This window comes from Hippopotamus amphibius, chromosome 11 (assembly GCF_030028045.1).
Source record: "Hippopotamus amphibius kiboko isolate mHipAmp2 chromosome 11, mHipAmp2.hap2, whole genome shotgun sequence".
NCBI classification, from domain to species: domain Eukaryota; kingdom Metazoa; phylum Chordata; class Mammalia; order Artiodactyla; family Hippopotamidae; genus Hippopotamus; species Hippopotamus amphibius.
The window spans coordinates 6,662,117-6,674,785 of record NC_080196.1 but is presented as its reverse complement, the minus strand read 5'-3'; the positions used below and the strand labels follow the sequence as shown (position 1 = coordinate 6,674,785).

Genomic DNA, 12,669 nt, shown 5'->3' with positions numbered 1-12,669 from the left:
CCAACTTTATTTTTTTTTTTTTAATTTTTATTGGAGTCTAGTTGTTTTACAATGTTGTGTTAGTTTCTACTGTACAGCAAAGTGAATCAGCTATACGTATACATATATCCCCTCTTTTTTGGATTTCCTTCCCATTTAGGTCACCACAGAGCACTGAGTAGAGTTCCCTGTGCTGTACAGTAGGTTCTCATTAGTTATCTATTTTATACATAGTATCGTATATATGTCAATCCCAATCTCCCTGAGCTAACTTTGATTTGTAATAGCTGCCCAGCACATGGTGTTAAGAAAGATTCTGAGGTTATATCTACCTTCAGCAGAAAACGGATTAAACAGCATTATCTGCTATGGACACAACAGGGAGGAGTGAGGTATGATTTCCATATAGTTTTCATCTCTTCATTTTGTTCTCTACCCTCCTTAGAGGCCTGAAATAGCTAGATTTGCACATTTTATGGTTTCAACATGATAATGCAAATACTTGCATACCTACATAGTTGAAAGGGATTTAAATTAAAATTCAATGTAATAATCCTCATCAGGGTGCTCATAAAGGAAGCTACGGTGTGGTGGGTTTTATCCTGAATTCCCAGTATTCCTAAACTCTTTTAAACAAGATCATAAAGCTACAATTTTTTAGTAGGGAAAAGCTGGTATAAATGTAGAAATCAATTACATGGCAACTTCCCCCCCCCCCAGTCTTATCAAGCTATTAAGTTGAGAAACAGCTCAAACATGGGGGGAAAAAGGAGAGAGAGGAGAGAGAGAAAGGGAGAGAGAGAGAGAAAAACTGACTTAAAGATATAAAAAAGCAATTTTTTGCATTGGCAATATATTCATGAATGACTCAGTAGATTTAGTCAGAACCTATACTGACATAAAGAACAGTGAAGGTTATGACCTTTGAGAATTATTACGGAAACAATCCTGAAAGCATTAAATAGAGATAAACTATCCATCATTTGGTGAAACTGCTTAATGTGTAATAATCTAAGAAAAATTGCCGGGAAATCTAAATTTGTTCCCAATGTCTTCTGAAAATAAGAATTTTATTTAGAAATAAGAACAGAATACATATTTAAGAAATGGCTTTACAGATTTTGGGGAATCTCAGGCCCAACGTGTTCTTAAAGTGAGATATTGTCAATGTCTTCCCCAACATTTCTGAGTTCCATTAATTGCCATCTCAGTCACTTCTCATTTTGTAATTTGTATTTCCCTTAAACAACAAAATACACGAGGGTGCCGATGGAATGACAGACAGCTATAAAATCTATGTGTTTTCACTGTCTATGCAAGAGAAAATGAAGAAAACAATAGGATGTCTTTAGGACTTAAGAATTCAGAAGTAACCAAAGACTCTCATGAAAAAAGTAAAATAAATATAGAATTAATTTAAATTAAATTGTACATGTATGTTAAGGGTGGGGAGAGAGAGCAGACTAAGGAAATCTCAGAAAGTCAGGTGTCATATTTTTTAAACATTTCACAAGAACAACAGAAGAGAGAGCTATCCTAAAAGTTTCCTAGAAGTTGGGAAAGTTTCTTAAAGTAAACGTTCCCTCTAAAAGTTAGGAAAATTAATTTCATGTGAAAACTAGCTACAAAAGAATTAAGATCAGCCTATACAATGTTTTCTTAAGGAAAAAGAGACTACATAGAGAATAACATTCCTGCAGGCAATGAACATCCTCCAGAAAGGCATTCCATAAAACCAAAGAAAACGACTCTCAAATATTTCCAGAAAAGGAGAAAAAAAACCGAGAAACTAAAAATCCATAAGTAATGTGAGATATGAAATACAGTAAAATAAGAATTAGAAAGAAAGCTCAGAAATATGGTGACAGACCTTCAGAAAAAGTTAGAAATAAAAGATATGTCATTTCAGAAACACTAAACTAGCAAACACACAGAGTGAACAAACTCAACAGATAATTCCTTACAACATAAAGAACATAAAATACACAGTATTTAAAATCAAAAAGAGAAAAAGAAATGAAGAAGAGTGAAGAGAAAGGGACACAGAAACCAAGCAATCAAGACCCCAACGCACATGTAGTGCAAATCTTTAAAAGAAGACTAGAACTGGGAAACAACAATTACAAAATCACAATTCTAGAAATTTTTTCTGAAAAGAAAAAGACTCAAAACTATACATTGAAAAGGCATAATGCATATCTGGGAAAATAAATCCAGAATTAACCAAACTGAGATGTATTCTAGTAACATTTTTGGACTTGTAAAACCATTGGGCATTAAAGACAATGAAAATCATTTGAGTGTTCAGTACTTATAAAGAAAATCAGGTTGTCATCAGACTTTCTAACAGCATTGGTTTATGCCAGAAGACAAAAGAATATTAATTATAAGGTAGCCAAGAAAAGAAAATGTGAATAAAGATTTAATAGCCAGGCAAACTGACTTTTACATATAATGACCATAGATAAATTGGCATTGTGTGAAACTCAAATAATACTGCTCCCATGAGCTGGCTGTTCCTTGGGAATAAATTAGAAAATAAGTTTCAGGCAACCAAAATAAATGTAGAGATATCAACATAAAAACTAGTTATAAACATTAATTATGTTTCTGTATAGAGCCGAAACTATAGAATTGAGGTTTATAAGTAGAGATTATAGTAACCAAGAGCTGTATGTGCATACAGCATAACTATAAGCAATGTGGAAAAAAGAGGAGGATTATATGCAAAAACATTTTTTAACTCATTTTAGTGATCATATTATTGATGGTAGTACTGGCATCTCATTTTGAGACTATTTTATGTATTAATGTAATTCTATCATCTCTGGCATATTAAGAATCAATATGGTGAGGAAAGAAGTACCTAGTTGTAGGATAGAAGAGGTTAAATAAACAGGCTCTAGTCCTGACATCTAGGTGGAAATATCAGTATGAAAACAACATTTTTTATTTTAAAAATAAGAAAGAAATTTATCATTCAAAACTCTAAATGGATTTATAGGCATACATTTGCAGACACATTTTCAAATTCAAATTTAAATTAAGAATTTTAAAGTTGTTTCCATCCCTGAAAAGGACTAGAAGTGATGACTGACCACCCCCGTAGCAATACACATCACATCTCAGTGCCCATTTCACATGGTCTTCTTTAGAGAAACGACTGATTTCAAGTCTGGGGCAGGAAGTGTGCACGTTAAGGAGCCTGGGATAGCTTATCGTTCTAGATAAGAAGAAAGTCTTCAGAGATTATGGAAAGGATGTGGGAACCTTCTTGGGGAGCATCTTACTGGTCAAAACCACATCATATATGTTAAACATGTGAGTCCATAATCACATACACACGCATGAGAACACATATGCACACACGCATATAAGAAACAGACAAACAGAAATTTCTAACAGGTCACTTTGGAGGATGCTAGGGAAGTGATATTTGAGAAAGAGTAAATAAAGAGATGGAATCAAGACTTTACTCTGCATTTCCTTTACAAAGCAGATCCACTGGGAAAACAAAAAGAAGTTGGTATAAAGTTTCTCTTTGCAAAAGGCCCCCAGCAAAGAAAGTGTCTTCAGTTAGTTATTATCATAAGAAAGAAGCATAATAAAACATTTCCTCAAATCTCCAAGTCTTGAAATAGCGATCATTTATTCTCAAGGATCTGAGGAGCAGTTAATTGTCGGCTGACCTAGGCTGGGCTCAGCTGAGTGCTTGACTTCAAGCTGTAGGTTCAGTTGGCCAGGGCTATTCCAAAGATGTCCATTCTGGGGCTCAGAGTGAAGGTATGATTGACACTGTGATTCAGGGGAAACTTTTCTCATGGTGATGGCAGAGAACAAGATGGAAATTAGAAACGCAGGAGGCTCTTAAAACCTAGGCATGGAACTGGCACACTGTTAATCCCACCCACATCCCATTGGCCAAAGCAAGCGACATGTCTAAGGTCGGCGTCAAGAGGCAGGAAATGAACCTTGCCTTTGTGATGCCAAGGCAAGGGCGTAGAGTGGGTACAGGGAAAGGTGAAGAATTGGGACCAATACTTCAAGCTTCCTCAGATATAATTAGAACATTAGAGTTTTGCTACCACGAATAAATGAAAGAATCTAGGTATTGATGTCAATACTGACATCATAAAAAGAGACAGACACTACACACCTCTTGTTGAAGAACACACCATCACTTGTAAAGTTATCTTGTCCCTTCCCCCCAGATAAATCAGATTGTGTATGATTAACTCTCTAGATATAATAACTAGTTTACAGGAAATACAAAGTGAAGAGGAACATGGTAAACTATACCATGAGAATGCAACCAGCAAAACTCAGACTGTGAAAAGTTCTGTAAGAAAAATGATCAAGCTTCTTCAGTAACTAGATTGAAAAAAATAAAAAAGGAAAAGAGTAAAATTTAATATTAAAATATGTGTGTATATATAGTGTATATATTTACATACATAGGTAATGTATATATTATTATACTATATATAAAAATTTAAAAATTATAGTATTACCCATCAATTGCAGTGTTGGTATTTATCCCAGAGAATTGGAGATGTATTATGTTCACACAGAAACCTGTACACAAAGGTTGAAAGCAACTCTATTCATAACAGCCACAAACTGAAAGCAACCCAAAGTTTACAGTGGCACTGTGAACTTTGGTACACCCGTACTGTGAAATACTACTCAGCAACTCACAAGGAACGAAACACTGATGCATGCAACCGTGTGGATGGCTCTCTAGGGACTCATGCTGCATATAAGAAAAAGCCAATCTCTAAAAGTTATAAGCTATATGATTCCGTTTATAACAGCACTATCCAAACCACAGATAAGAGAGAACAGGTTAATGATCTCCAGGGGTTAACGATAAAGGGAAGAGGAAGCCTATGAGTAGAATGGGGTAATTTGTGGGATATTTGAAGGGCCAGACAGTTTTGTATCTTGAGTGTGGTGATGGTCACAAAAATATACACATGTGATAACATCGTATACTGGTGGAATTCAGATACATTCTGTAGATTGAACCAGTGTCAATTTTCTAGCTTGATATTTTACTGAAGTTATATAAGACTCTCTCATTGGGGGACATAGAGTGAGAGCTACATGGGATCTCTCTGTCCTATTTTTTACAACATCCTATTGATCCATAATTATTTCATCAAGGTAAGAGAATAAAAACTATAGTATTTAGAGACATACACTAGGTGATAAAATGATACAGGAAAGTATAAAGTTGAAAAACAAAAGTCAGGAAAGTTGCTACCCTTGTGGGATAGGAAGGGTTATGATTGGGTGGCATTTTTTAAAAGGTTCTGGGATGGCTGACAATGTCAGTTTCTCATAACGTTTGGTGATTATTACAGGACAAGGCATTCACCTTATAATAGTTTGTTAAGCTGTGCATTTATTTTGTTCGGTTTTCTATAGCTGAATTATATTTAACAATAAAAATATTTTAAATTACAAATAATCAGAGTAAATCGGCTAGGTATAGTAATTATTTGGTTACAGAGGAGTAACCACAACACAGAACAGTGTAGGTACTTTCTGAGTTAGGGAAAGAATAGGTTGGATAGCATGAAAATAATTTCAGTTTGAGAGAGAGGAAGCTGCTCAGAGACAACTTCATCTAGCAAAACAGTGTAGCCCTTGAAGTCTGCCAGTCGTGAGTTTGAATCCTGATCTCACCACTTACAACTTGTGTGACCGAGAACAATTACTTTCTTAGTTACAGTGTCTTCAACTACATAATAGAATTAATAATATTCTAATAGATTTCCGGTAGAGTTATATAGTGTATATAATGTTCTTGCACAGCATCTAATACTTTACCAGTATTAATAAATATTAAGGACTGTTATTTTTAACTAATTCATTATGTAGACTTAGAGTCATGAATGTGAAGCTCTGGCAGGCTGGGGTATTGGGCATATGGTTAGCATGTTGGTAGCAGTTAAAACCAAGAGAGTAGATGAGATTATCCCAGGAGAAGGCAGACACTAAACCAGAACGGTGGAACTAGAGGACCTTGAAGATTGTTAACCATTACGTAGCAGCAAAGAAAGTGGAGTCCACAAAAAGGCCAACAAATGCAGTTAAGAGTCAGGATGGCCAGAAGGTAATAGTATTCTGGATACCAAGGAAATGGAGTAGTAGCTCCTCCTCAACAGTCCCCAAATTTTCTGAAATCATGCTCTCAGAGCAGGACTGTCACATACAGTGGTACAGGTTGTGTACTGCACAACTCTAGGGAGGGGCATCCTATGTGAATGGAGCCCTCAGAGTGATACAGTGCACACCCTGCATGACCACAGTCAGGACCACGAAGCCTCCATAACAATCGGGACTTATGGGATTCTTCTCAGTGCAGTGTTACTTGCTCATATGTTCACTCTGTCTCAAATACACTTTTATTCGTCCCACAAATCCCTTTGCCTTGGAATCTGATAGCAAATTTATACTAGTCTGTGAAAATTGTGTGGAAATCTACCAAAACTCATTTTGATTGAATACGTTTCCCTTTGATGTTTTCAAGGTCTCTCAGGAAAATAAAAATCACTATCCTTTAACATGCATTCTTTGCATATTTGTGTTGATCTTAGTTTGAGAGTTCCTTGAACACAAAGGTTATATCTTAATAACAATAATAAAGAATAATCTCCATATTTGGCACATCAAAATTCAGTAAGTATTTGTTGAATAAAGGAATGAATGAACAGAGTAGCCAATACCCACCTTTAGATGTGATTCAGTTACACTTTAACATGTCATAAATAAAACCTCAACAAGACAATTTACTGCTACTTATTCTATAAAATCAGAAAAGTTCCCCTATATAAAATATTCTAACCACCAATATGCATGTAATATTGAAGCAAAGAGAAGATTAAAAAAAAAAGCAATAATAGCCTTGTGACCTTGCCTCTGTAGAGGCTAAATCAATTGCAGAAGATTTCTCTGGTGGATTTAGAGACAAAGCATGAGATTTCTTTGATGGATTTAGAGAAAAGCCCCTCAGATAAAATAGCTTAAATGATCATCTGTTTCCCGGGCCTGGAATACTCAACAATGGACAGGAATACTCGAAGTCAATTAGCACAGTAACAGATGCCCACTAATGTGGCTTTTCATGTGGTATTCTTTCTCCTGTTGTTAGCCCCTTTTCTTCCTTTAGAAAATTGAATCTCATTTTTGGTGCCATAGTTTTAACAGTGAATAGGACTAACATCAAAGGCTAGACATCTCAAAGGAAATGGTGTCAACTACCCATTTACCAGAAATTAGTTAGGCTGATGAGTTTGAAATTACCAACTCCATGGAAAAGGATTTTGGGATTCTCAATTCCTGCTTGGGGTATTCCTCTCTATAGACCCTAAGTGGTTCCACTTTACTTTTTCAATCCTTGGACTTCTGAATAATTTCTTCTAAGAAAGAGCTCTACCAAGGCAAAACTATTTTTTTAAGTTTTTTGAAAAGCTGAGGACCTAGCAAGTGCTAGAGGTCAGGCTGTGAGAAGGACTGGAAAATGGTATTAGAACTGGGCTTTGAAATAGAAGACAAGCTTGAAAAAGCAGTTTAACTTCTTGGGATACTCCAGAAAGTCTTTTGCAGGCACTTTCCCTTCCACATATTGTTCATGGAATTTCCAGCATGACCTATACCTCATGTAAATCTCCACTTCGGTTACCCTTGAAGATACCGCATCCACAGTTGAGCTCATCAACTTCTACCCTCACATCCCTCATCTAATATCCTCCATCTCAATGAATGTCACCTACCCTCACCCCTTTGCCAAGCCAGCATCTGGGGTGGGGGTGAAGTCACCTATCTTCTTTCCCTCCCTCACAAGGATAACAAAGTCCTCACATTCTGTCCTCCTCTTGGTGCCATCTCCGCCTCGTGCTTTTTTTCAATCCCTCATTGTTGCTTGCCCAGATCACTACAATAGGCTCCGGATGGTCTCCTGCCTTCTGTTTTACCCCCTTCAGCCCATTCTCTACACTGCAGACAGCATATTCTTCCTAAAATGCCAAAAATTACCGTGTGCTCGTTGCCTTCAAGATAAAACACACATTTCTTCTCCTCCTGGCTCACCAGGGCTTCCGATTCCTCAGCATGTGCTCTCTTGACTCCGTCTTCCTTCATGAGCCCCTGTCTTGGGAATATCCTCCTTGCCCCTCTTCCCCTCCCAGAAGAATTAGGTGGCCCAGTTGACATTTCCCACAGTATATTTCCATGCACTTGTATGATCACGGTTGATCAATTACATTGTAATTATTTGTTAATGACTTCTTACCTCTCCTATTAAGAGTATTTCATGAGCGAGGTTCTTCAGATCTGGAACCTCTGCATGCCAGCAACCCAGGATAACATCAAGCACATAATGACTACTCACTAAAAGTGTTTAATCATTGAGATTCAATGATTAGATAAATGATTTTGTGTTATTATTTTAGTTCTCTGCTGGATTGCCAAGTATTGGCACTTTCCCCCGAGAGAACGTATTCTAAACTCTTGCACTGCTCTTCTCCTATTCAATTCTGGAGAGATATTATTGCAAAGTTGCTAAGATGTGCATGTAATTGCCCAAAATATATGTGTTTTGACAAAAAATTAACTTATATTTTAATTTTTGTTTTCTAATGTCCAACTTTCCTTCAGTCCAGTTGGTATCAAAGAATAAATACGACTGAAAAATAAATGTAAAATATTGTTATCTATTTGTCACCACTTTTGTTAAACACTACCCTTCCTCACTTTTTGATGCTTTATGACTTTTAGGAAAGTATAGCACTTCCCACTTTGAATGCAACTGAAGTGTTAATACAGGAAAAGAGTGCTAAGTTGAAAACAACTTGACCATATCACAGCTGGAACAGGAAGTAGACTCAGAAACAATTGTCCCTTTCTGATACTGTCTTCATTTTCTCATGAATGATGCACCTGTCGGTTTCTGGCAACAGACCTTTTGGGAAGACACCCAAATGCAGAATTACTGTTGTGTCTCAGCTTCTTTAGTGACTTTTGCCATATTTGTAACCAACATGTCTGAGTTTCTGTGCTGTAAATGCACAGGAAAGGCAAACATATGACCTCTTGCCAGCACCGTGCAACTGCCCTCCTGTGAGCAGAGCTGAAAGTCATAGTCAAGATGTATAGGGAAATTATATCAGATTTATTTACAGAAAGCATTTATGTTGAACTAGCAGTTTCCTAGTGTGTCAGCAATTTTCTATTGCATTTATTTGTTACTACAGTACTTGGCAAGAGTGCAATCCTATTAAACCTGTACAATACATTACACAAAATTGTAATCATTTTCTATTTTATAAAATAAAAAGAACCGTGAAATTTATACAATTGTGGAATCCTAACAGATTTTCGAGACAAAAATGTATATAGTCTTGGGCAAGCTAGTTCCAAATGCACTTTTCAGTTCTTTTCTTATCTCACTTCCAGTGTTTTCTCTTTAGTTGATATGAACAATAACCTAGCTATGAGACTTGACTTCATGAATCAAAATGAAAAGAAAGAAAGCCCTGAAATGAAGCACTTTTTTCTTCTTTAGAACTTTGGCTCAGCTTATATTTTCCATAAACCAACAACCTGAAAGCTTATTATTTTAAAATAATAAACTATTGGTATTTTCAATGTTATGTTTTATATAATGGTATCGTAAAATGAGATTAAGGTTTAAATTAAATCATTCCTTGATATTAAATTGTTGTTAGTTCCACCAGCCAATTGCCGACTGTTCTTGCCCTGTTCTGAAGCAGGTCCTCACCAGCTCTGGCTCTGATCCACTGAAGGAAGTCCGTAGCCACCAGTGAGTTGGGGGTACAGTCAGTGTTACTACCTCAAGATGCATCCAGTACAACCACTGCAGCAAGCCCAGGTTCCCACAGGTCAACAAAACCACAACATTCCCTGCTATGTTCCAATAATGCGGCACAACCTACATAGGACAGGACTTCTAGCTGATTTCCTGTACCAGACAAAGAGTGACCCCATGTAAACTATTGAACTTAGTTAATAACCGAGTATCAGTACTGGCTCATACATTACACAAATGTACTAAAAATGTACCAATGCAAGATATTAATAATAGAGGAAACTGGAGGTGGGGTGAAGGGGTATATGGGGACTCTCTGTACTTTCAGCTCTTTTTTTTCTGTAAACCTAAAACTGTTCAAAAAATGAATTGTATTATTTTAATTGCAAAAATAATAATTTCAGGGACAAGAGGCCGTAGACCCATTTTCTCCTCTTCCTCCCCACAAAGCACAACTATTAGCCCTGGAAATGGCACAAATAACAGTCAAAGGAGAATTCAGAAAGGTGAGCTGATTTGGGACCCCAGAGTTGGAGGAATAGCAAAGCAGCAGGTCATCTTTGTCCCCCCATCCAACAGAGAAAGACCACCCAGATACGTCATTTCCCTTCTCCAAACCTAGCAACAGAAGGCATTCCAGCTAGACTCATTTCTCCTCTAGATAAAATGTAAGTTCCTCTGACAATATCAGATAAACCTTATGTCACCACCAGCAAGGAGGACTGATTGGAAGCCCTGCCAGAAATAAGTGGCCAGGAGAGGTACTCCCTTCTCTGTCAAACTTGAGAATCCTTTTTTCCACTAAGATGCTGTACAAAGTGGGGTGGGCAGAGATGGCAGAAAAGACCCAGCTACAGCAGGCAGCCTCGTCCAGGTAGCCTCTTGGTCCCTGGGGGCTCAAGCTCTCCTCCTCTGTGGAAGGACACGAGAGCAGCTGGGAAGCACCTACAGGGAAACGCATGTACCCCTTTCCTACAGAGAAATACCCAGCTGCCTAGGGGAAAACCCTTTTCAGACAACCTCAGCAGAAACCAGTAGGAGCCCCAACCATACCAGGTAAACCAAAAGATCAAACAGCACCACAGAAGCTTGGGAAGGTGAACTGCCACCAGCACCGCAGCCTACAGAAGTAGGGAAAGATCCGGGCACTGAATCCAAGCAGGGTGACTGCCTGCTGAAATAAAACATTTGAGTAGAACCCAGAGTTTCCAAAACTGAAAGAAAAAAAAAGAAACGAAACAAAACAAAAAAACAGCTGTCGTACAAGGAACCAAGAAAATTAGAAGTTGAATGAGATAAGCCAATCAACTGATATCAATTGTGATCAATCAGATGTTGGAAATGTCTGACAAGCACTTTAGAGCAGCTGGCATAAAAAAAATGCTTCAACAATCAATTACAAATTGTCTTGAAACAAAGGAAAAAATAGACTAAGCAAAGAAATAGAAATTGTAAAACATTTGGAAAGTATAGAACTAAAAATACAAAAAAAGTAGAAATAAAAAACAACTTACTAGATGGTCTCAGCAGTAAAATGTACATCATGATGATAGAATCAGTGAATTTGAGTACATATTAATGGAATTCATCCAATTTAAACAATAGAGATAAAATAGGCTGAAAAAACAAATAAACAAAAACCAAGAACAGAGCCTCAGGAACCCATGGGACAACAACGGAAGAGCCAACATTTGTATCGGCAGTCCCAGAAGGAGAGAAGAAAAAGAGGAGGGCTGAAAGACTATTTGAAGAAATAATGACTGAAAACATTCCAAATTTGGCAAAAGGCACAACACTCAGATCCAAGAAACTGAGCAAACTATAAACAGATTAAACCCAAAGAAATCTACACAAAGACATATTGTAATTAATGTTTTGAAGACTAAAGATGCAGAAAAAATATCTTGAAAGCAGCCAGAGAAAAATGATTCATTACCTCTGGGTAATCTGTCAAATTTCTCATCTGCAACCATAGAGGCCAGAAGGAAAGAGCACAGTATTCTTCAAGTGTTGAAAAAAAATAACCGTCGACCATGAAACTATGGAGAAACTATTGTTCAAGAATAAAGAGGAAATGAGACAAAAGCAAAAGGAATTGGTCTATAACAAACTTACCCTTAAAAACTGGCTAAAGTAAGATCTTCAAATAGAAAAGAAATGATAAAGGGAGGCTCTTGAAGCATTGGGAAGGAAAAAGTACTGAAGATTTAAACAAAAATGTTAACACTACTTGATTTTTAAAACATTGATATTTAGAAAAGGGGAGCATAAATGTAACCAAATAGAAATGAGGTTGTCACAATTTACTCAGGGTAGTAAAATGCTGATACCAGTAGACTTTTATAAGTCATACCTGTGTACAGGTAGTCCCTGCCTTGTGGGTTGACTTATGATTTTTCAACTTTACAGTGGTGTGAAAGCAATACACATTCAGCAGAAACAGTATTTTAAAATTTACACACATTCACACACACATACACACAGCTTTTAGTAATAAGAAGTGAGTCCCGCAAAGGTTGTAAGATACAAAATCCACACACAAAAATCAAGTGCATTTCTATAACTAACAATGAACACAGAGTCCAAAATTATTTTTAAAATGCAAGATCACTTAAAATTGCCCCAAAGGAAAAAAAAAATATAGGTATAAATCTAACAAAACATGCACAGTATGCAGATGATGAAAATTACAAAATGCCAATGAATCAAATCAAAGGAGGCCAAAATAAATGGAGTCACTTACTGTGTTCATGGATTGGAAAACTCAAAGTAGTGAAGATGCCAATTCTCCCCACATTTAATTTTGCATTTGATGCAATTCCAACCTAAATCCAAGAAGGCTTTTGGTAGAATAG

The 12,669-nt window shown here is 36.8% G+C and overlaps 1 long non-coding RNA gene across 6 annotated transcripts in view; it reads left to right on the top strand.

Moving 5' to 3' along the window:
* The window catches only part of LOC130831327 (uncharacterized), a 142,681-nt gene that overhangs the window by 68,748 nt on the left and 61,264 nt on the right, over positions 1 to 12,669 (top strand). The window contains exon 4 of one of the 6 annotated variants that reach the window (XR_009048035.1): positions 10,219 to 10,320. The exons of 4 other annotated variants lie outside the window; for them this stretch is intronic. This is a non-coding gene — a long non-coding RNA (uncharacterized LOC130831327). Of the gene's footprint in view, positions 1 to 10,218; positions 11,959 to 12,669 lie in introns of those variants that run through there. One more of the 6 variants, XR_009048032.1, reaches the window with a different exon arrangement.